The 25,115-nt window shown below is 30.8% G+C and overlaps 2 long non-coding RNA genes across 3 annotated transcripts; both read left to right on the top strand.

The window, feature by feature from the left end:
* The first annotated feature begins 19,308 nt into the window (after nt 1-19,308).
* Nucleotides 19,309-21,521, top strand: LOC105802546 (uncharacterized). Of its 2 annotated transcripts, none has more exons than XR_008197469.1 (4): nt 19,309-19,449; nt 20,189-20,260; nt 20,431-20,511; nt 20,785-21,521. It is a non-coding gene; the product is annotated as an uncharacterized LOC105802546 (long non-coding RNA). The 2 variants fall into 2 exon arrangements; XR_001136214.2 differs by lacking the exon at nt 19,309-19,449 and adding an exon at nt 19,847-19,872.
* A 1,508-nt stretch (nt 21,522-23,029) lies between these two features.
* LOC105802551 (uncharacterized) lies at nt 23,030-23,801 on the top strand. The gene is made up of 2 exons (XR_008197967.1): nt 23,030-23,280; nt 23,429-23,801. It is a non-coding gene; the product is annotated as an uncharacterized LOC105802551 (long non-coding RNA).
* Nucleotides 23,802-25,115: the final 1,314 nt, after the last annotated feature.

Below are 25,115 nucleotides of genomic sequence, written 5' to 3'. Positions count from 1 at the left end.
ATTTCATGGCATCACAACAGATCATCGATGGAGGCTTTAGGTCTTGTTCAGAGGCCTTCTCTCATTCAATCTTTTAAAACTATGTAAGGTTTTCTATGTTTGATTTCAATCATGAATGATTAATAAATGCATGACAAGTACATGTGACATTCTTTTCCTAAAGTATATGGCATATTTATCATACTTATGCATAAACATACTTTGCAATCAATTCAAATATCTTCATGATAACACATAAGAACATAAAATTAAATGAATTTGACGAACCAAAGTTTCCATGATTCCATTCTAAAAAAATAATAAAGAAAAAATTACAATTGTTACCCCAATGCATACTTTGGGTCTTCTAGGTGAAAGTTAAGTATCTTGATTTATGGGAATTTCCGCAAAACTGCAAATGACTTGACAAACATCGAAGGATTTACAATCGAATTGCTATCATCACCATGGACTTTCGCTACCGCCATGATTAATGCTGCCATCGTCATCGTTGGGACGCCACTGTTAGCACCATCGCATCGCTGGACCATCATCGATGGCACCATCGTCGGACCACTGACAGCCTCTGCCACCAGACCACCGTCAGTCTTTTGCTAGTTGGCTGGGTCAGGTTTGTGTCGTCTCGATCAGTCTTGGTTGCATCATGGTTCTCCAGGATTCGTCAAAAATTTAGTTACACAACACTTATGTCTGTTTCTGACTCACATGAATTATTCTGAAATAAATAAAAGAAGTCCAATTTGGAAATCTTGTCTTGCCTATTGATTTAGAGCTCAACATCTGAATCATGGCAGTTCATCATGACCCTAACTTATGGGGAGACAATGTTCATCTTTTCAAACCAGAGAGATTTACTAAAGGATTACCAAAGCTACTAACTACAATGCGGTCACATTTTTCCCTTTGGATTGGGACCTCAATCTTATGTTGGAATGATATTTGCAATCGCTGAAACAAAAATAGCTCTGTCCATTATTCTGCAACGCTACACTTTCACCCTCTCCCCCACCTATGTGTATTCACCTCAAGCCACAGTATGGGATTCAATTGTTTCATTCACCACGTGATGCTAAAAATATAGTATTATTGCCAATAAAATGTGGGTACAGGCCGTTGTAATGTTGATCAAGTTTTTGTATTTTGCAACCATATGATGATATATATAGTGTGGGATTTCATGTTGTTTTCATTCACTTCAAGATGAATGCTTAAAATTCTGGGTTATAGTATTATTTTTTAAAAGAATGCGGATGAGAAACAATTCCTTGTAATGTTGATCGATACTGTACATTTCTACCGTATGATAGTACATAGTGTGGGGGTTTCATGTTTTGGGAACAAGATTATATGCTCTAAGGCTTCTTAATTCTAAATTACTTTAGCAAACCGAAGAACCGAAGAATAGATTGAAGGAAATTTCATTAATTTATAATTTCACCGTTTTTGAGAGGCATTGAGGGCTGCCAGTCCCTCGGTGCCGCCTATGGAATGAAACAATGAACTCTAGATATTTTATTAACTAAAATTTTTCTATTTTTAAAAAATTTGAAATTTAGTCATTACATTTTTATTTTTAGAAATTTAGTTTCTCCACTTTCAGATTTTAAAGTTCATAATCATATTTTTATTAAATTTATAAATTAAAAAAATACTCAATAGATAGTCAAATAATTAAAATAATAATGTTGTAATGATCCTGAATTTTTTAAAAAAATAGTGTGACTTGAATTTCGGAGTTGAAAATTAAAATTTTAAAAGTAAAAATATAAAAATTAAATATAAATTTTTTTGTTTGGATTGCGTGCAATTTTCCTATTACAGTGAAACTTTGGTTATTTTAACAAAAATAATGGTGTAGATGTTCTTTAGAACATTTTAGATTTTAAATAAATATTATTTGAATGGGAGATGATTAAAATACAAATAAAAATCGTTTTAAATTTAAGCATAATGATTAAGTAATAATAAACGGATCAAAAACAAATTTTTACCTGTATATTGTAGATAATAAAGATGAAACAGATACACGCATTCCTTTTGTATTTTGGTTTTGGCTTACTTTTATCCGCTATTTTTCTTTGTCTGATTAATTATTGAGTAAAAGCCGATATTGTTTTTTCAAAAATGAATCGAATATTGTTAAGCTGGTTTTAATTGTGACTTCAATCTTGTTTCTAGAAAATGGATCAAGCCTTACCATTATTATTGTTGAAATCTTCTTATTGTCCAAGTGGAAACCATTGGAGTCATTTTTATCAAAATCAAAACGTTTCCAAAACATACATCAGCTGTCGAAATTGTTGTTGAGATACTTTTAATTGTCATTTTTATCACTGTCGAATCCTGTTACAAAAAATGAATTGACATCAAAATTACCATCAATGTTATTCAGTCTTTATTTTTATAAAAATCCAATCTCTTTTCAAAAAATAAATCGAGACTCAAGATTACCCTCGACATTATTCTAAACTTTTGTTTTAATTAGGCTCCGTTTGTTTCACTAAAAATGGCTTCCGGAAAATAACTTACTTTTCTGGTGTTTGGATGAATGTGTGTAAAATATTTTCTTTTGTTTGGCAGGTTCTTTAAAAATATTTCATAAAAGTCATTCTCAATTAAACAAACATACATTTGAGATTTTTTTATTATTTTCATTGTTTAATTGAGTTTATTTTATATCTATAATTTTCTATTTTACATTGTTTATACATATCTTAAAAATATTTTGTTAAATCTAGGTTCATTGCAATGATCATTTTTAGTTATATGACTACCAACTGAGTATTTTTTATTTAAAATATGACATTAACAAAATTGACAAAAAATCAACAATGTCAAGATTGGACTTGATTTTCAAATCTAGAAAGTAGAGGGACTAAATTCTTGAAAATAAAAGTACAGAAACTAAATTGCAAATTTGTGAAGAGTATGTAGACTTATGACATATTTTAACATTTATACTACAAAACATTTATTATTAATATATTTATAATTGTAATAAATATTTAGTATTAAAATATTAATATTGATATTTTCAATAATATGTGAATAATATTATTTAAAATTATTATTTTTAAAATTTACTATTAAAATAAAATTTAAATATTAAATAATTTATTATATGACTAAATATAAATAATTAAAACGTATGTTTAATAATATTAAAATTTAATATTTTATATTAATATTTTAAATATTTTAAATATTTTTAAAAATAAAAATAAAAATTATTATCAATATAATAATATTAAACTTGATTTAAGTTAATTTTTATATAAAAGTAAAATTATCTATTGAGGAGCTCTTTTCCGGAAAATAACTTACGCTTTTCAAAAGGGTAAGTCATTTTACAAGGAAAAAGGCTTATTTTTCGTTGACCTGTAAGTCATTTTCCGTTAACCAAGCTATTTTCTGTAAAACAAATACAGGAAAATACAGAAAATATTTTCCGTAAAACTTTTTACATGCAAACAAACGGACTCTTAATTAAACCATCTAATGGCAACAAACAAAATTGCAGCATTTTTGTGGAGTATTTGGTGGCTATATCTGAAGCACTCAGTCGCAATATCTGGAGACGTTTGACAATTTTTTTGTAATTCTTTGGTGGTAATATCTGAATTGTCAAAGAGAGAAGTTGATATGGTATATTCTTTGGTGGTGATATACATGGTTTCTGATTGTGTTATCCGAATAGAAATCCTCTTCCCCCATATCGGTGCCCCCCTCCCTGACCCTTTCACGTTTAGCTTTTTTTTTTTTTTTTAAATTTCATTAAACTTTTTATTTTTAAAAAGAAAACTTATCAGTATTATTTGATACTATACACATTTATTTTTCACAAAATTTATTTAAAATTTAAAATTTACTAGTATTATTTGTTCTTTTACAGCAGGCTTTTAATTTTATAAATGATTTATTTAATTAATTGTAGAAATTAATTATTATAAAAATATCTTGAATTAAATTTTATTATATAATGATTTATAATTAAATAGACACTTAAAATTCATTCAAAAATAAAAATATCTCATTAAAAATTGAAATAGTATTATGAATGCTATTAAGTGGATATTCATTATAATCAACCTTTCACCTTTTATCTCCTTTTAACCACTTTTCTAATCTATTTATGTATTAGAAAATAAGAAGTCTAATCTCCCTATATATATATATATAGGAGTATACTACTTGTAATAAGGATGAAAAGTAGAGAAAGACAATAGAAATACCTCTTTATTCTCATATGTTATTCTCGTGTTATTTGCATTATTGTTATTTTATAACATGTTATCAGCAAGAGTTTGCTCAATAGTATTCAATATTCCGTTGGAGAACAAGTAGTATGTGATTTCTAGGGGTGAGCATTCGATCGAATCGAATCGAAAATTTTCGAGTTAATCGAGTTTTCGAATCTCATTTTATTATTTGAAGTTTTCTCGAATCGAGTCGAGTGAGATGGAATTCGAATCGAATCGAATCGAATATATTTGTTCGAGTTAAATTTTAAAAAATAATTTTGGGTCCTTGTAACCATTGTCACCCATCGTAATAAAATTTGTCCACCTTAATCAAATTTTTTATTAACTTTCATCACCTCATAATTTATTTATTAATTTTTTATATACTGGTTAGCTTATTTGTTTGCTTAGTTGTTTCAATTATCTTCGGATTCTTGTCACTATGTATTTTGGAATTAAAAATATATTAAATATAAAAATATGATTTTTTAATAAAATTTATTTTAAAAATAAAATTTGAAATTGATACCAATATAAAATTTTAACACGAATATTTTATGGCATAATTAAGAATTCAATTTTAATATAAATATTCAATATGACTAAACAATTCAATAATCTAAATAATATAAAATGTGAAATTTAATTTAATAATATAAATAGTATATATAAATAAAATTATTACTATTTATGTTTAGTGATTTTTTGGATAATTTTGATTTTTTATTTGAGAGTAAAGGTGAGAAGTAAAAGTTTAGGGGAAAATAAAAGTTTTGGGGAATAAAAGTTTGAGGAAAGTAAATAGGGGAGTAAAATTTTGGAGGAAAATATTAAAAAAAAATTGGAGGGGAGGGTTTGGGGTAGATGGGAGGTGGGATGGGAAGAGAATAAAAGTTTTAGGGAAAAGTGGGAGGAGTAAAAATTTTGGGGAAAATAAAAAGTTTTGAGGGTTTTGAGAGTAAAATTTTGAAAAAAATTAATGGAAGAGTAAAATTTTGGTGGGAAATGGATTTTGGGTAGATTGGGGTTGGGAGGAGGAGAGTAAAAGTTTTGGGGAAAAGTGGGAAGGAGTAAAAGTTTTGAGGAAAAGTAAAAAGTTTGGGAGTTTAGGGTAAAACTGTAAAATATTATAGTTTGATATTCGAATTATTCGAATTATTCGAGTTATTCAATTGAAAACTCAACTCGATTCGAACTCGAAATTGAAAAAAATTGAGTTGATTGAATAACTCGATTAACTCGAATAACTCGATTCGTTTAACTCGAAATTCGAATTTTTTTTCGATTTTTTCGAGTCGAATCGAATTTTGCTCACCCCTAGTGATTTCTATGCTAGCTTGAAAGTTTTTGAGATTTCAAAATTTTTTAATGAAAATTAAAACTGATGCTCATTTTTTCGTATTTAAGTATGAATTTATATTTTATATATTTCAATGTATGCCTGTTTATGATCTAAGACTTTGAATAAGATTGGAGTATCAACTACTTGAATATTTTTGCTTAAATATGCATATCTTTCATAACATATGCCATTGATATGATTAAAAATAGTTATTTTTAAAAAAAAATATTTTATTTGGTGACCATTGCCAAATGTACTACGTTGTCTATTAGATTATTTCTAATAAAGCCACACATGACTTGTAGTATAAACAAATTTGACTTTTATATAGACAAATCAAAAATCATTGTTTTTGTCCAACATCATCTACATGATAGATTAAAAGTGAAATATCTAATTGTGAAATATCATCTTGACTCTTGAATTATGTAATACTTTGAAAAAGTGATTTGGCCATTAGAAAACGATAATACTCCCTAAAGCTTGTTATGATTGAAATATCTTATGTGCTCCTACAATAGAATTATTGTGAAAAAGGCTTGAAAAAGTATTTTGAAATGATGTCATGCCTTCTAGTGAAAAAAGTTTTATTCCTTAAAGAGAATGTAACAATACATAATAATTATGAAAAATCAAAATATAGAGATTGTGGTTGTCACTATAATTGAGGATGTGGTTAGAGATGTACTAATAATTGTTATCATGGTGGTCGTTTATTTTTAAACAGTAACAACCCGCTCGACTTAGACCATATTGATATATTGTTTAGTGTATAGTCGATTAAGCCAATGGTAGAAAAGGGATAGATTGGTGATTTGACTGTTAAATGCTTAGGTGGCTATTGTGTTGAATCAATAGTACGCCTAAATGAGGAACACCTCGTTAGAATTCGCCATTTGATGAACTCTAGGGTTTGGCTGACTCTTTTGTGAGATGATCCGCCAACCCCAGATTCTTTGGGCAAACTTGTTAGTTCGCGAATCGATAGACTTACTTTTCGTGTTTTAGTGTGAAAATGATGGCTCGGTGAGTATTGTTAGAGTTTAGTTGAGGCCTAATGGGAATTGAACTAGATTACTGTAGATGACAGCTTGATGTGTTTAGGTAGTTGAATGACTTGTTTAATTAGCTTGTTTTACTGTGCAAGCAACGTCTCACCACTTACTAGGTTGATTAATGGTAATAGTTATGTTTGGTAGAAAAGATTATCTATAAAAGTCATGATGATGGGTAGGAAAATCAATTTCTTTTTCATTCATGCTAGCATGTTGTGAGCAAGCTCACAAGTTCTTTGTTCTTTATTAGAAAGACGAGGAAGGTTTCTAGTAGCTAGTCAAGACTATAATGTCAAGTACCAGCTTACTGGTAATTTTTGAAAAACCCTTAGGTTGTTATGGAGGTGGATTTTTGTTTTTGCATTAGTGCATGTATAGATTTTTTTGAACTAGTTTGAAAGGTAGGAGACTTCCTGATTATGGGTTGCATGCAACCGATTCATGCATGCATGTTAAATTTTAGTAGATAACTGATATGATGGTTATATTGTTTCTTATTTAGCTCAAGAAGCTAGTGAAGGTCTGAGCAATCGAGGCAAAAGACTAGTAGAGTAGATTCTGTTATGGAGTTTGTTGGTGAGTTCCTTTTTACTTCCTTTGAGTTATAAAACTTCTATAATACGTGGGTTGTGTACGATAAGTTATCTCTACTATAAATGGGTCAATGTGTTGTGTTTAGACGTGTGTGTAATAAACCAGTGTTGTATGTGTGAGTGTGGCACTTGGTCGATGTAAAAACACCCTCCTTGTTGTACGAGCCTAGTACTAGACAATTTGTGATATGCGAAAATATGGAAAAGAGATTTCTTTGTGATGCCTCCGATAGGACAGCTATTGTGACACCTTAAACCTGACCGGGATGGACCAGCCCGAATTCAAAGCATTACATTAGCCACCTAAGTGACTCTCTGGCTAACGACCACCCAAGACACACCCCGACATTATAACACCTCAATCTTGTCTGATTATTAGTTATTTATTAACGCGAAAGCAAATTATGAGCCAGTTTTAAACTTTTCCTAGATAATTTAACCTAAGGGAATTTTTGTCATTTTACCACCTATGGTAAAACTAACCAAATTTTAGATCTAAACATTTATCGACCTTTTTTTAGTCAAAATTATGCAAGCCTAAAAATTTCAGCTTAAATTGAGTTCATTTGCTATGTCTAATTCAATTTTTACAATTACGGACTAAATTGTAATAAATACCAACTATCAGGACCTATTCAAATTTACAAATTAAGGGCACGTTTGGTTCGCTGTAATAGAATAGAGGTGTAATGGAATAGAGGTGTAATAGGTAATCCTTTTGTTTGGTTGAATGGAATGGAATAGAACTGTAATAGTATTCTTGTGTTTGGTTGAATGGAATGATGTTGTAATAGCATAAGGAAAAAAATTAAAATGACTAGAATACTCTTAGCAGAATTTTTTAAGTAGATGATTATTATTATTGTTATTAAATATTAATAAGATTATTAATATAAATAATAAATAATTTAATCATATTTTAACATAATTATTATTAAATATAATTTAATAAAATATATGAATTTACTAAAATCATAATATATAATATTATAAAATATAATTTAAAATAATTATTATTAAATATAATTTAACAAAAATATATAATTTAATAAAATTCTTAGTATTAAATATTCTTATATGAATTTATTAAAATCATAATATATAATACTTAGGGATGAAGAATGGGGTTACTTGGGATTAAACCCAAATCCTTATACCTACAACATAATACTCATCACTAGATCAAAAGATTGTTTCTACAATATTATAATCTATTAATTTTTGATATTTTAGTGTATATATATAAATGACTTATTATAATTTATTATTAATATTTTGATATATAAGATATAAAATTTAATTTTTATTTATACGTCTTACTGCAACTCACCCAACCAACTTCTTCGCAGCCAAGAATGATAAAAGATTGTTTTGTTGCTTTAGTCATTTTAAAAGACATGGTTTATTCCTTTCATCTAAGGAACAAATTTTAACTATCAATCATTGGAACACATGGCTGTTTGGATGTAATGTGAATTAATATTCACTCTAGCACTGAAAGAATATCAACAAAAAACATATTTGTAAAAGGACAATGTTGCCGAGTGAACTCATGAACAACAATTTTTTTTGGCACATGGAAGATATCAGCTTAAGTAAAGAATGTACGTTTATCATATTAAATTTGGTTTGGAGCTGAAGACTTTCAATCATTTAGACTCGGATTTACGAAACTCTACCATGCTAGTTATTTGATGGTTCATAGTGGGTCGTGCTGTGCCTATCTGAACTTGGTCAAGAATCATGACTCAAGATAACCCCAAATTTAGTTTCATAGCAGAGAATTAGTGGTAGAAATTTGCATTCCCTATGAATTTTCATCTCAATAAATGTTTGAATAAATAGCTAAGTTAACCCCACAGAAGCAAGTCTAAAATGGCATCTCAGAACTATAAAATTATTAGCCAAAATGGGTACAATGATCTTACACATTTGAAGCACATTCAATAAAGTTTCCGATGCATGGCAAACATTTGGTAAGGATATAGATCCCAAGTATTATATATTATGATTTTAATAAATTTGGATTTAGATCCCAAGTGGAATGTACAAAAAAGAAAATAAAAAACAGTGTGATAGATGTACATCAACTGAGGTTCAAATTGATGTCGCCATTATCAGAATCTTTAAAACACCAATATTCCCTTGCTTGAGTAGAAGCAAGAAGTTAGTATCTGTTATAGGATCACCAGTTTCTCAGAGAAAAAGGGGGGAAAATTATAGAAGATGGTTCTATGAGGAATATGCATAATGGAGAATTGTAGGAAACAGTTACAGAGTTGACAGTTTTTATCTCATCTCTCTGAAGATCCATCATCAAGAGTTAGCCCCATGCCATAGAACAGGCATAATTAACCACCAGTTTGCCATCAAAACCAAAATTCTGCAATGCAAAAGCAGCAAGGGTTGGACTAGGCATAATTAACCACCAGTTATTAACTATGTAACTTATGTGTATTTTGAACTCTAGTAGGGGACAAGCACAACACGGAGTGCTGAGTGGTATCCTCCTCTAAGAAAAAGGCTTACTCTATTGTTCAGTAATCATTAAATACAATGAAGAAAACTTCTCTACATTTCAATTGCAATGTGCAACAGCTGGTATATAGCAGACATCATAAAGACCAAAAAGTGTGTAACGGTGGATATATTATGTTCATAAAGAAGAATTAATTTTCTGAATTTCATCATCTTCATGAATCAATTTTCTGAATTTTTGTGAAATTGATTTAAATGTGAAATTGATGCTTAGTATATGTGTATTTGGTCTAGTATTGATGTTTGAAAGTGATTAGGAGGGTTGGAGAGATCGATTTTGTGAGGAACTGAGTTTTCGACTTGATGTTACAAATCCAGTAAGGTATCTTTGTGAGAAAAATTCTATTAGTATAATTAATTAAAATTTGTGTTTATTATAGCATTGGATTTGTGGTAATGTCTACATTACCTCTGTTGAAGCTCCAAATCTTGAAGAGGACCGAGATAATCGGAATTGAAGCTTGGAATTGAAGCTTGGAATTGCTTAGTCGATCAGTTATTGTGATAGAATAAAATTGTGTGATGAGTGTTTCTAAAGGTGATTTGGTAAATTTACCCTCAATTATGATTAATTAGTACCTTAATTAATGATTAAACTTAATTAATTATGGATAAATGGTTGATTTTGCAAGATTGGTATTAAATGTGCAAAAAATTGAATTGTTATTGAAAGAAAATGGTAAGTGAGTTTTTGGGTGGTGTTGTGCTATTTAATTAGATTAATTTTAAGGATGATTTTAAGCTTGTGTACATATTTTTTAATATTGATATGTTGGTGTTACAATTGGTAACTAAATATGAGAAATTGATGAATGAATTGCTTGACTTAATTGGATGTTAAATGGCTATGTTACAAGTTATACATAATTATTTTGTCACATTAAAGGATTTTTTATCAATGTCATCTTCTTCAAAAGCTTAAGGTGCTTTAATGGTAGATCTTGTATTTTGAGAGAAAATCCACAAATCAATGGATATTCCAACTCAAAATGGATCTATTAAAAGGTTTTTGGTCTTAATTATCAAGATTGAACATGATTGAGGTAATTTGAAGAAATTCGAGTTTCATCATCTTCATGAATCGATTTTTCAGATTTTTGTGAAATTGATTTTAATGTGAAATTAATACTTAGTATATGTGTATATGGTCTAGTATTTATGTTTGGAAGTGATTAGGAGGGCTAGAGAGATCGATTTTGTGAGGAATTGAGTTTTTGACTTGATTTTACAAATCTAGTAATATATCTTTGTAAGTGAATTTCTATTAGTATAATTAATTTAAAATTTGTGTTTATTATAGCATTGGAAAGGTGGTAATATCCACTTTACCTCTGTTAAAGCTCTGAATCTTAAAGATGACCGAGATAACAAGAATTGAAGCTTGAAATTGCTTAGTTGATTACTTGTTGTGATAGAATAAAATTGTGTGGTGAGTGTTTCTAAGGGCGATTTGGTAAATTTACCCTCAATTATGTTTAATTAGTACCTTAATTAATGATTAAACTTAATTAATTATGGATAAATGGTTGATTTTGCAATATTGGTATTAAATGTGCAAAAAATTGAATTGGTATTGAAAGAAAATGGTAAGCGAGTTTTTGGGTGGTGTTCTGCTATTTAATTAGATTAATTTTAATGATGATTTTAAGCTTGTGTACATAAATTTTTTATCATGATATGTTGGTGTTACAATTGGTAACTGAATATGGGAAATTGATGAATGAATTGCTTGATTTAATTGGATGCTAAATGGCTATGTTACAAGTTATACATAATTATTTTTTTCACGTTAAATTGAGCACATTAATAATTGATTTATATGCTATGCTTAACTAAATATATTGGCAACATGCATGGTGGATCCATTGGATATAATTGGCATGCCATAGGATTTGTGGGTGCTCACCTTTATTTATGACATTGTGAGTATATGGCTCTAGGTGGACTGATTTGTTTGGAGTAGGTAAGGGAGTGTTGAGCATGATTCTCCACTCAATGGGTTATTTGAGGCGCTCTAAGGGAGTGTGTGCTTCGACCCACTCAACTCGGTGGATTATATTTGATATTTGTTGGAGTTCAAAGATCCGTTTATCTGATGTATGATCTCCCGATTAAACCATGAGTAATGATTGCCAATATATTTATGTGTGATTTTTGTTATATCAATTGATGATTGAATGCCATGAATAAATGATTTGTCGTATTGAAAATGCTTATGGAAAATTTAAATGACATGTTACATTATTTTGGCTAATAATTGGTGATCCATTGGTTTTGAATTAAACATGAATTGGATGTTAATTTACTTGTCGTTTTTATCAACACTCATTAAGCTTTTTAAAGCTCACACCCTCACAATCGTGTAGATAATGTAACACCCCTAACCCGTATACGTCGCCGTATTAGGGTTACGAGGCATTACCGAACAAACACAACCAATTTTTTTCCACATCAATTCTTAATACAAAACATACATATCCGTCAATTCAATATCATAGCACAACCGAAACTCATCCCTTAACCAATTTACAGCATAAACACCACTTCAAATTAAGGTTAGATCATGATCAAATATACATTATGTTCTTTCATACTCTTTAGCCGAATTGTTTAATAAAAACTTACAAGCAATTTTACTATGTTTTAAACTTACTAATACAAACTAATTCATAATTTATTCATGATGTAACCAATCAAGAAATATAATCAGGTTATCAATCATACTAATTATCATTTATACAAATAGACTTATACCATGGTCGAATCATTTAAATCAATCACATTGAACATTCAACCTAGAATATATAAAACTAAGTTTAAACATAATGATCAAGCCATTTTTAACTAAACCGAATTTAAGCATAGGAAATAGACCATTAAAACATATTCGTTAATACCAAATTCAAAACGAAAAGAGATAAGCCATTTTCGCATGGCTCATATTCACATATCCCAAAAATTTAAACATATTAACTAGACTATACATGCCATAGGTTCGAGTTCAAAATATATAAAATACCAAAGACGGTCGATAGTGTGATAGATTATGCTGATGATCCCCGAGCTCGTAACGCGTCTCCAAAATCTATAAGAATAGATAGACAAAGATAACCAAAGTAAGCTTTTATAGCTTAGTAAGTCTATAGCGTATCTAAAAATACATATAAAAGAATCACATAATTATTTAAGTAAATTTATCGAAATCACAAATATCAAATACAATTACTAACCAAACATTTCTATATTAAGTCATTTCGTTTAAATCTAAAAGAATGTATATTTAACTAATATACATAAACGGACAAAGGTATATACATTATATGCATAAAATCAAATTACTAACATAATCATTATCTGCATATACAGATTTCTAGAGTACTTGTTGTTCGTACTTCATCGGATCCATTTATATATAATTGTTCAATTACATATACCAAAAGCATAATTTTTACACTTATAAACTATAAAGGCCGAATGCACATATTCACTTATACCCACCTATGCCGAATGCATACATATATACACTTATATCTACCTATGCCGAATGCATACAAATATATATCCACCTATGCCGAATGCCTACATATGCACACATAAATATCCAACAATTTTCATGACATCCGAGATATATATATATATATATATATACATACTCACTAATCACAAAGATTCGAACAATTATATACTCATCAACATCTTGAAACAATGTTCATACATTCATCCATTTCATATAAAATCATATCTATATTTATACCAAATGCTTAGAATCACTTAATTCATCATATTCGGATCACCGGCACTTAGCCTGCTAGGCTTATAGCCTGATTCAGATCACCGGCACTTAGCCTGCTAGGTTTATAACCTGATTCATATCACCGGCACTTAGCCTGCTAGGCTTATAGCCTGATTCAGATCACCGGCACTTAGCCTGCTAGGTTTATAACCTGATTCAATTCACCAATTCCAAACTTGAAAATTCAATGATTCAACCGAATACATTTATATATATATTTTTGAGTCTATCATATACATATATAATTACGTACTCATAATCAAAGCATGAATTTATATTTGTATACTCATACATATTCGAATCTAATATATATACATCCATAATTTCATTCCCAAATCCATATAAGGTATCATACATGTATATGCAAGCTTGTTCGATCCACATATATATATATATATATATATATATATATACACATATATATATATATTCGCACATTATATAATCACAACCATAACATTTGAAATTTTAATTGAATCCAAAAATTTATACTTTTATATACATACCTATTCGAACATCACATGTATATGTATGAAATTCACACATCAACTAACATAAATTTTATACTTGTAATTATAACTCATTAATTATAAAATAAATATACTTATATATATATATTGATTTGATAACATGAATTTTTGCTAACAGACTTACCTCGGACAGTGAAAAATTGAAATCGGATAATTAGTCGACGATTTTGGTTTTTCCCCGATCTAGCTCCGATTTCTTTGGTTCTTGATCTAAACATATTCAAAATGAGCTAGTTTAAATATTAATAACTTCAATTTAATCCAAAAACACATAAATAGAAAATTACAAATTTGCCCCTAACATTTTACATTTTTCACAATTTAGTCCGAATTACACAAAACACAAAACATTCAAAATTTGACTATACTATGGTTAGGCCGAAACTTCATTATACTCATACAAGTCCATGCATTTCATTTATTTCATATTTCATCAACTAACATCATAAAACTCAAACATCCATCAATGGCACATTTCAAAATCATCATCAATTCACAAAATTTAAGCATGGGTTTTGAAGAACACAAAACAACGATATCAAAAATGTAAAAATTATCAAAAACCGAACAAAGAACTAACCTTAATTAAAATTTAAAATGGCCGAATGTAGCTAGGTTCTTCTTTCTTTTCTTTTGTTTAGTTTCGGTCATAAAGATGAAGAAGAAATAAAATAAAATGATGATGGCTTATAATATTTTATTATAACATAATAATATAATATACATAATTATAACCTTTATAATTAATATTAATAATATAAAAACTATATGCTATCACTTAATGCCGTCCACTAGCATTTAAATGAATTAATTGCCACATAAGACTTCCATATTAAAAGAACATCCACTATTCAAATTTCTTTTAAAATGACCACAAAATTTTTTATTTTACGCGATTTAATCTTTTTTTTTAATCGGACACTCAAACGACGAAATTAAATCATGAAATTTTCACACAAGTAAATTCACACATAAAAATTATAGAAAATAATATTAAAATATTTTTAGGACTCGGATTTCTGGTCCCGAAACCACTATTCCGATTAGGGTCAAAACCGGGTTGTTACAACTCTCCCCCTCTTTAGGGATTTTCGTCCCCGAAAATTCTTACCGGTGAATAGGTTTGGATAACGCTCTTTCATCGTATCTTCTGACTCCCAAGTTGCTTCTTCAACTCCGTGTTTATGCCACAATACTTTAACTAACGGAATTTTCTTGTTTCGTAATTCTTTGATCTCACGAGCCAGAATGCTAATCGGTTCTTCTTCATATGACATATCTGGGTTAATTTCAATCTCCTTCAGGCTAATCACATGTGAAGGATCAGATCGGTATCTACGGAGCATCGAAACATGGAATACATTATGAATCTTTTCTAACTCCGGCGGTAACATCAATCTATAAGCAACCGGTCCAACACGCTCTATAACCTCATACGGTCCAATGAATCTCGGACTCAATTTGCCTTTACGACCGAATCTGAGTATTTTCTTCCACGGTGATACTTTCAAAAACACTTTGTCCCCGATCTGAAACTCTATATCCTTTCTTTTCAAATTCGCATAAGATTTCTGACGATCCGATGCTGATTTCAGACTGTCCTGAATCACTTTCACTTTCTGTTCGGTCTCTTTAATCAAATCAACCCTGTGTATCTTATTTTCACTGAGCTCGGTCCAATACAATGGTGTACGACATTTACGACCGTACAAAGCCTCGTAAGGTGCCATTTTGATACTAGATTGAAAGCTATTATTATAAGCAAATTCAATCAAAGGTAAGTATCGTTCCCACGTACCTTCAAACTCGAGAATGCAACATCTCAACATATCCTCAAGTATCTGAATGATTCGCTCAGATTGACCATCTGTTTGTGGATGAAAAGCTGTGCTAAAATGTAGCTTCGTACCTAAAGCATCTTGTAATTTCTTCCAAAACCGCGATGTAAATCTCGGGTCTCTGTCTGAAATAATAGAAATAGGTACTCCGTGCAATCTCACAATCTGAGAGATGTACAATTCAACAAGTTTATCAAGTGAATAATCAATACGAACCAGAACAAAGTGAGCCAATTTTGTCAATCTATCAACAACAACCCAAATTGCATCTTTCTTGCTTGGTGTTAACGGTAAACCGGATACAAAATCCATCGTAACTCTGTCCTATTTCCATTCAGGTATCATGATCGGCTGAAGCAATCCAGAAGGTACTTGATGCTCGGCTTTTACTTGCTGACATATTAAACATTTCGAAACAAAGTTAGAAATATCTCGTTTCATACCATGCCACCAATAGTGTTGTTTCAAATCGTTATACATTTTCGTGCTACCCGGATGAATAGAAAATCGACTATTATGAGTTTCATTCAAAATCACCTAAATTAACTTTGAATTTCTCGGAACACATAATCGGTTTCTGAACCTTAAAAATCCTCAGCATCAACTAGAAACTCTGAATCAACACTTAAGTCACACTGAGCTCGTTTTGCAATTAAATCATCATCAGCTTTCTGAGCTTCACAAATCTGTTGAACAAGTAACGGTTTTGCTTTCAATTCAGCTACTATCGCACCATCATCAGATATAGCCATATGTGCATTCATTGTACGCAAAGCAAACAGTGATTTTCGACTTAAGGCATCAGCAACAACATTAGCCTTTCCCGGATGATAGTCAATCAGAAGCTCGTAATCTTTTAGCAATTCTAACCATCGGCGCTGTCTCAAATTCAGATCTTTCTGAGTCATCAAGTACTTCAGGCTTTTGTGATCAGAATATACATGACATTTTTCACCAAACAAATAGTGGCGCCATATTTTCAACGCAAATACAATAGCTGCCAATTCCAAATCATGCGTCGGATAGTTCTTTTCGTGCGGCTTTAACTGTCTCGAGGCATAGGCTATAACTTTGCCTTCTTGCATCAAAACACAGCCCAAACCATTTAAGAATGCATCACTATAAATAACAAAATCTTTACCCGATTCTGGCTGAACTAAGACTGGAGCTTCGGTCAATCGAACTTTCAACTGATCAAAACTTTTCTGGCACTTTTCTGACCATTCAAACTTGACGTCTTTTTGTAGTAACTTTGTCATCGGGGTCGCAATCATAGAGAACCCTTTCACAAAACGTCAATAATAGCCAGCGAGCCCCAGAAAGCTTCGAACTTCTTAGACATTTTTCGAGTATAGCTGAAATTTTACTCGGATCAACTCGAATACCCGATGCTGATACAACATGGCCCAGAAAAATGACTTCACGTAACCAGAACTCACATTTACTAAACTTTGCATACAACTGTCTATCTCGCAAAGTTTGTAACACGAGTCTCAGATGTTCGGCATGCTCAGTTTCATCACGAGAGTAGATCAAAATGTCATCTATAAATACTACCACAAACCGATCCAGATACTGTCTAAAGATCCGATTCATCAAATCCATGACCACAAAATTTTTTATTTTACGCGATTTAATCTTTTTTTTAATCGGACACTCAAACGACGAAATTAAATCATGAAATTTTCACACAAGTAAATTCACACATAAAAATTATAGAAAATAATATTAAAATATTTTTAGGACTCGGAGTTGTGGTCCCAAAACCACTATTTCGATTAGGGTCAAAACCGGGTTGTTACAGATAATCATTGGGATTGGGGAGCGAGGAGTCAAGCGAGAGAGTTCCAAGAGATTTAGGCCTGGTAGAGATTTTATTATGCATTTTAGAGACTGTAATCAGGCATTGTGGAGCTCCGGGGAATTAGTTGATTTTGGTTGTAATTGGACTTTGGACATTTATTTTGAATGGTTTTATAATAACTTTGAGGCATGTTTGAGTTTAATTATTGAATGATTTACCGTGTTTGTTGCTTAATAACAGGGTGTGTGAAGCATGAAACTTTTACTAACGATTGATAAATTAAGCTTCCACAGAGTGGTTTGCTAGCGACTAAGGTACGCCACTTATTTGATTTATTCGGTGTTTGTTATGCATGAAATTAATTGCCTAATTCTATTTAATTAAGTTTTAATTGATGTCCATAAATTCAATTGAAGATGTATATATATGTTAATTAATTGTACTTAAATCAGGTTTTATTAGTCACTAAAATATGCAAAATCAGGTTTTAAAACAAGTTTTTCGCAAAAATAGGTGCAGTGGTTTTCACACAGTCATGTGCCTATCCATATGGGCGTGTGAAGGGTTGCACATAGGCGTGTGGGTATGTGACACGAGCGTGTGGAAACTGGAGCTATCACACATGGGTATGTTGGATTTCCACGAGGGCGTGTGCGATCTGCCAAAGAAGTTTTTCACGACATGAACACGGGCATTTAATGACACACGGCCTAGGGAACACGGCCATGTGGGTTTTGGGGGTTTGAATTTTTGTCTTTTTCAATTGGTATTCTAATTTGTTTAAGTTACGATTTAGTCCTGAAAATTTATTAGACTAATTAGAGCCTTAGATGATAAGGAAACTTGGTAATAATTTAAGATTAGTCTCATAATGGGTAAAGTTCGATAGAAACACACTTACGTGTTGTTTGGTTCGTTGTAATGGGTATGCCATTACAACCCTATTCTGTGGGCCCCACCTATTTCGTCGTTCGGTTGGGTGTAATGCCCTATTACGGGCTTACTACATTACGCCCCTATTCCTAAAATCTGCTGCTTTCTATTACTGACAGCATGTTTGGTTGGGTGTATTGGCATAGCCATTACACCCCTAATCGTGGGCCCCACTCAATACATTGTTTGGTTGGGTGTATTAGCCTAATACTGGTATATTACATTACGGATGTAATCCCCAAAATCCACCGATTTCTAATCTCTTCCTTGCGCTCAGTTTAGGTCCGGATTCAGTTTTGGTCCCTGTTTTACCCTCCGATTCACGCTTCTGTCTTACCCAAAATCCACTGTCTTCTGTTTCTTCCTTCTTTTTTTTACCTCTCTTTGGCGCACAACTAGACTTCGAACACCGATCAAAAAGCAGCCTCCATCTCACGTTTTCCGTTCCTCTCCATCGGTGAAACTATGTTCTGTCCATTGGATCCGGTAAGGAAGATACAACCTTTATTATTATTATTTTTGCAGATTTGCTCTCTCTATCTATCTTTTTTGTTGAGATTGGGTTATTTTTTTAGATTGTTTTCTTCTTCTTCACCGTTTCTTATTCTCTCAAAATTCTCTTTTTTTTGCCCCAATTTCTGGCAAGCATAGTAACATAATTGGTGAGGGACTGAGGGCAAAACAAAGCAACGCACCTCAATCCTATAATACAATAATGCAGCGTGGGGAAAGAGGAAATGATTTCTGAGATCTGGCTGCCATTTTGCATATCTAATTAGTGGGTAAGCTTCCTTGGTTTTTTTTCAACAATATCGAAAGGTTTTGTCCACGCAGAAAACCTGCGTATATTGTGGATTGGGTTCTGCATGTTATTAACTTTGACTTATAATTGCTCTTTGTTTGAAGTTGTGGAATTTTAATGGAGTAATAGCTTTGGATTGTTTTCTAACCTTGCTGCTGTCGGCCAAACTTGTTTAAGTCCATTTATATTGTGTAAATTGCTCTCTGTTTGTTCTATGAAATTGTCTTGCTATTTGCAGAGATTGATTATCTATTTAATTTTACATTCTTTTATTGTTTTTTCTGCTTCTTTTTGTTAGAATTTTTTTGGGGGTATTTTTCGTGTTTATTTTATTAGCATCTAACTCAACCATTTGACCAGCTCTAAGGATGGTTATGTATCTGAAACAAATGCCACAAACATTGTAAGATTAGGATTTGCCCCAATAGCTTAGATCTATATATGAATTGGGGGTTTGGGGAACATTAAGATTGAGTATGGTATCGATATGCATCAATAATCTTCATCTTTGTTCTTGGTTATTTTCCGTTGTTTTTACCAAAAATGGAAAACTGCAAAAATACCGTAGTTTGCCATTCATCTCGATAACTGATAACATTGATGGTGTGGAATGTTCAAATGCATTTAGTTGGTTATAGAAGGAAAAGATTTTTTTCTAATGCATATGCTTTGAAAGTTAAAAATCTCTAACTGAAACATTCTTATGTTTTACGTTGCAGTTCTTGGTCAAGAAAGGCCGTGTTTTAACCCCTCATGCTGATTATTGTGTTCCTGGGATTACTCGAGCAACTGTAAGTTTCTGAAACATTCATTTGAGCTGTAATTTATATTTAGGCTCGTAAATATCAGAACTTCCTGGTTTCAAGCAGACAATTTTGTCATGAGAATTTCAACTATTTCATTTGTACTTTTATATTGTATCATTGGCACTGATATGCCTTTCATGCCGTTTGGATTGCAGATTATGGAGCTTGTTGTAAAGGAAAAATTTGAGCTAGTGGAACGAAGAATTAGCTTATCTGAGTTCCATGCAGCAGATGAGGTATCCTATTGTTTTTCTATCGAAAGCATTTATATGTAATACTTCTGAAATTCTAAAGTAACTGCATATAATTGATGAAGTTCCTTTGAACCATATGAAAAGGCCTTATTGCTTCTATCCTATGGTATATTTTAAAGTTCATTGTCACGAGACAAGTGTTAATTATGGTAGCTAGCCCAGTAACCTTCATATATATATTTTTCTAAGTTAGTAACCTTCATATCAAATAGAAGATGTTCGGGTTGTTTCTATTAATCATATTGTTCAACTCAGGAACATGGCCACAATAAAAATAGGAACATGGCCTTAATAAAAACAGGAACATGGCCTTCATTTGTCCAACCAGCCTGAAGCTAAAAGAAAAAGGGTGTTTGATTTGTTGGTTTTTAGTGGCATAACAGAACATGGCCTTAATAGTGTTGAAAATGTGGAAATTTGAGTCAACATATTGCTATGCCGCCCCCACTTGAGCAATAAAATTTTATTGCTGCTGTAGTAGTTTGTATTGATGATCTTTTTCCAGTTTCATGTTGTCCCTGAATTGTTCTCAAGTCATAGTAGCGTTGTCAATATATGCATTATTCTGAACACATCATTGAAATGTAAAACCATTACTTGTGTAATAGTTACATAAGTCATATATTATTATTCTGAACAGTCACTGTTGTTCCAGTAAATTGATGTTCTATGTGGAATTTTGTAGGTATTGGACCGTTAGCTACCGATTTGCTCTAGACATAAATCGTTGGCAAGCTGAAGCTGTAGTTGCAATTCAAGAGGTTTGGTAACTTATCCAACCTTCTAAACTAAAGAAAAATTGTAAGACTTCAAAATCAAATACAGAGAAACACAATAAAACACATACATGCTGATTTTTTGCATATGGTTGTGGATGTGTTTGGTCTGTTGTAAATCATGCTTCCTGGCCTTCATATTATCATGAATGCATACGTTAGATTGCTAATGTTCACATGCAAGTTATTTTACCCTTATTATCATGTATGAATCGGTTGTCCAAAAAATGAACTTGTGTCTGAGTGGTGATGTACGAGAACTATATATGTTCTGTTTTTTTTTTTTTTGGTTTACTCCATAGTAATGTTTGGAGAGTTATATTTTGCAAGTGGTGATGTAGTAAGTTGATTTTTATTGGTATTGAAAATTTTGAATTTGGGATCGAATTTCTTAAGTAGATGTAGTTCGAAAATTTTAATCGAATTTTTAAAATTGGAACATTAGATATAATAAAGTAAAGAACTTGATTAAAAACAAATATTCAATATATTAAAATTGGATCAATAGATATAATACAATGAATAAATTGTAAGGTGGTTAAAATTGAATGAATAAATTAAAAATTTTTATTAAAAATAAAACTAATTAAATGTGTATATTCATATACACGCATTAATTAAAAATATTTTTAAATAATTAAAAAATATTATTTTAATAATATTACATATATATCGACTTTTGAACCGGTGGCAACTACTTAAGTGACTATTCTCTTAATTAAAAATATTTTAAATAATTAAAAATATTATTTAAGCATAGCCATGTTCAAGTATTTACTACAACCATGTATATTTTAAGTGACTATTCTCTTAAACCGCATTTGTAGCTAACACATTCTCATTTTCATCGTTCATGTTGGCTTTTATTGATTAAAAATACCAACACCATTGATCGCTCATTATTAAGTTATATTTAATATTAATATTTTAAATTATATAAATTCATATAAGAAAATTTATTATCAAGAATTTTATGAAATTATATATTATTATTAAATTATAATTAATAATAATTACTTTAAATTATACAAATTCATATAAGAAAATTTATTAGTTATAATTATTTTAAATTTTATTAAATCATATATTTTAATTAAAATATATTTAATATTAATTATTTCAAATTATATTTTATAGCATCATATATTATGATTTTAGTAAATTCATATAAGAATATTGATTATTAAGGATTTTATTAAATTATATATTTTAATTAAAATATATTTAATAATAATTTGTTAAATTATCTTTTATAGTAACATATATTATGATTTGAGTAAATTCATATAAGAATATTAATTATTAAGAATTTTATAAAATTATATATTTTAATTATAATATATTTAATAATAATTATGCTAATTTATATTTTATAGTATCATATATTATGATTTGAGTAAATTCATATAAGAATATTGATTATTAAGAATTTTATTAAATTATATATTTTAATTATAATATATTTAATAATAATTATATTAAAATATGATTAAATTATTTATTATTGATATTAATAATCTTATTAAAATTTAAATAACAATAACAATAATCACTTATCCAAATAATTTTATGCTAAGGATGTTCTAATCATTTTAGTTTTTTCCATTATGCTATTACACCTCTATTCCATTTAACCAAACACAAGAATACTATTACGCCTCTATTCCATTACATTCAACCAAATAATTAATTTACTATTACGCCTCTATTCCAATACAGCGAACCAAGAAAGCTCAGTTTTGCTTCGGTTTTGTTTCTCCCGATTTCATCTGCCCTGTTTTACCCTCCCAACCCGAAAGGCACCTCCACCCTCTCCCTCCCAACATCAAATAGAATCGCCCCTTACATTTTCCTTCCTTCTTTTGTTCCTGAAGGTAACTGCAAAAAAAATTGGAGGACCGGCCACACAAGTTCATCGTTTTCGAGCAGGAACTAGGGCTTCAAGAGATTCGAAAATACCAGCTTCATCAGAGAAGTGAGCAGTCTTCCTCATCTTCTTTATATATATATTTTATTTTTTATCTCAAAATTCTGACAAGGTTGGCTGTAAGTGGGGGTGTTTCTTTAACTTCAAACCTTGCAAATTGCTGTTGTTTTGACTTTCTTGTTTGGTTCTTCATTAGGTCTCAAGATTTCCTTGATCTCCATCCTTTCTGGGTATGTTTTGAATTCCTTTTTGTCTGAAACTTGTAAAAAATAGTGTTTTCTTTTACCAATTGCATTGGTTTCTTGATTGATTTTAATGAAAATGCTTAGTTTTGTACAAACAGAAACTGAAATGAAAGGTACTGTGTGTTGATAGCTCTGATTGGTGGAGGGGAACTGTGAATCCTTCACCATGCTGTGTATTGAATATGCTGTCCCCTGTCGATCTGTTTTTTATTGGCAACTAGCAAGATTTGTAACCGTTGAGGGGACTTGTTGGATTTTAGTTTTGTCTTCTATAACATGAATGCATCACCATTTATGGTATCAAATACATCATCCTTTCCTTGAGTTTCTTTTCACTTTTCTACACAAATAGTAACTTGCTCAAATACTTTGGAGCTATGGCAAAGACAAGTAAATGAAATGGTGCTAGGCCTAGGGTGCATGGTCTAAACTTTCCAGCATTGTCGATTCTTGACAAATAGGACCAAAGGTGGTTAGATCCTTCTTCCCCTTGGGATTGGCCCCCACCACCCATAGTGGCCTCATATCGCTGTTAGTGTACGGCTACTCAGTCATCTTCACACTGAGTTTTGGGGGGTCACTTTAGAGTATTTCTTTTCAGAACAGACAGCAAAGGATCCAATCGGCTATCGGTTCAGAGGACCTCTACTCACAACGGTCTCTTTGTTTAAGTGTAAAGTGTTGTCCAAAATCGACATGTCATTGGAAGAGCTTCCATTGTTCAAAATTCTATTGTTCTTGATTACATCCTTCCAGCCTCTAAATGTCTTAATTTTATTGAATCCCCAAATTTCTTATGTAAAGATGAGGTAAAAGTAAGATTACAGAACCATCATATGATAAAAATACCTCCAGATGAAGCACAAGTAGCTATAAATCATTTGTTTATATTAAGTGTCCATGTGTTGTATGTATCAAGATAGGGTATCATTTGTTTAAATTTAAGTGTCCATTTGTTGCACGTATCAAGATAGGGTATCAAAACCAGCATATCGTAAGATGTACAGTGATCCACTTAAATCCTGTGAGTTGTACATGTTGCTTTTGTTGAAGAGCCAAACCTTTTTCATTTTCTGTGCTGTCATATTGCCATGTATTCACATACAAGCCTTCTATATTCTTCTTATTTCAAGGGCTATAGATTTAAGCAATTAATTGAACTTAATTTTTATTAAGTAATGGTACTTGTAACTAGTAATACCCATAGTTCTGAATATGTCTGAATTTGATCACAAGGTATGGGTGCTTTCTCATTCTACTTTTATGCATCCAGCTTTAACTAGTAAAGCACATGAAGCTTGTAGGTAAGTTAAATTTGTTTTAGTAAATAAATCTGTCTCAAATTGCTAAAATTTGAGCAAATGGAGGAGACACCTATTCATATTCACATTTAGCAAAGATCCAATGTTGAATTATAATTCTGCTTCCCATTCTAATCTTTCTTTTCTGATAGAGTCTATACTGTTAGAAACTTTATTATTACAGAGAGGAAAGTCCTTGTTAAGTATTTTGAATTCTCAGGAGTGAAGATGTTTTATTTAGTGAACTGTGGAGATTTCTCCAAATTACCTCACAAATTATGTTTAATCTTGATAATTAAGACCCAAAACCTTTTAATAGATCCATTTTGAGTTGGAA

This window comes from Gossypium raimondii, chromosome 7 (genome assembly GCF_025698545.1).
Source record: "Gossypium raimondii isolate GPD5lz chromosome 7, ASM2569854v1, whole genome shotgun sequence".
NCBI lineage: Eukaryota > Viridiplantae > Streptophyta > Magnoliopsida > Malvales > Malvaceae > Gossypium > Gossypium raimondii.
Note: the sequence above shows the minus strand (reverse complement) of the source record. Positions and strands in the feature narration are given on the sequence as shown.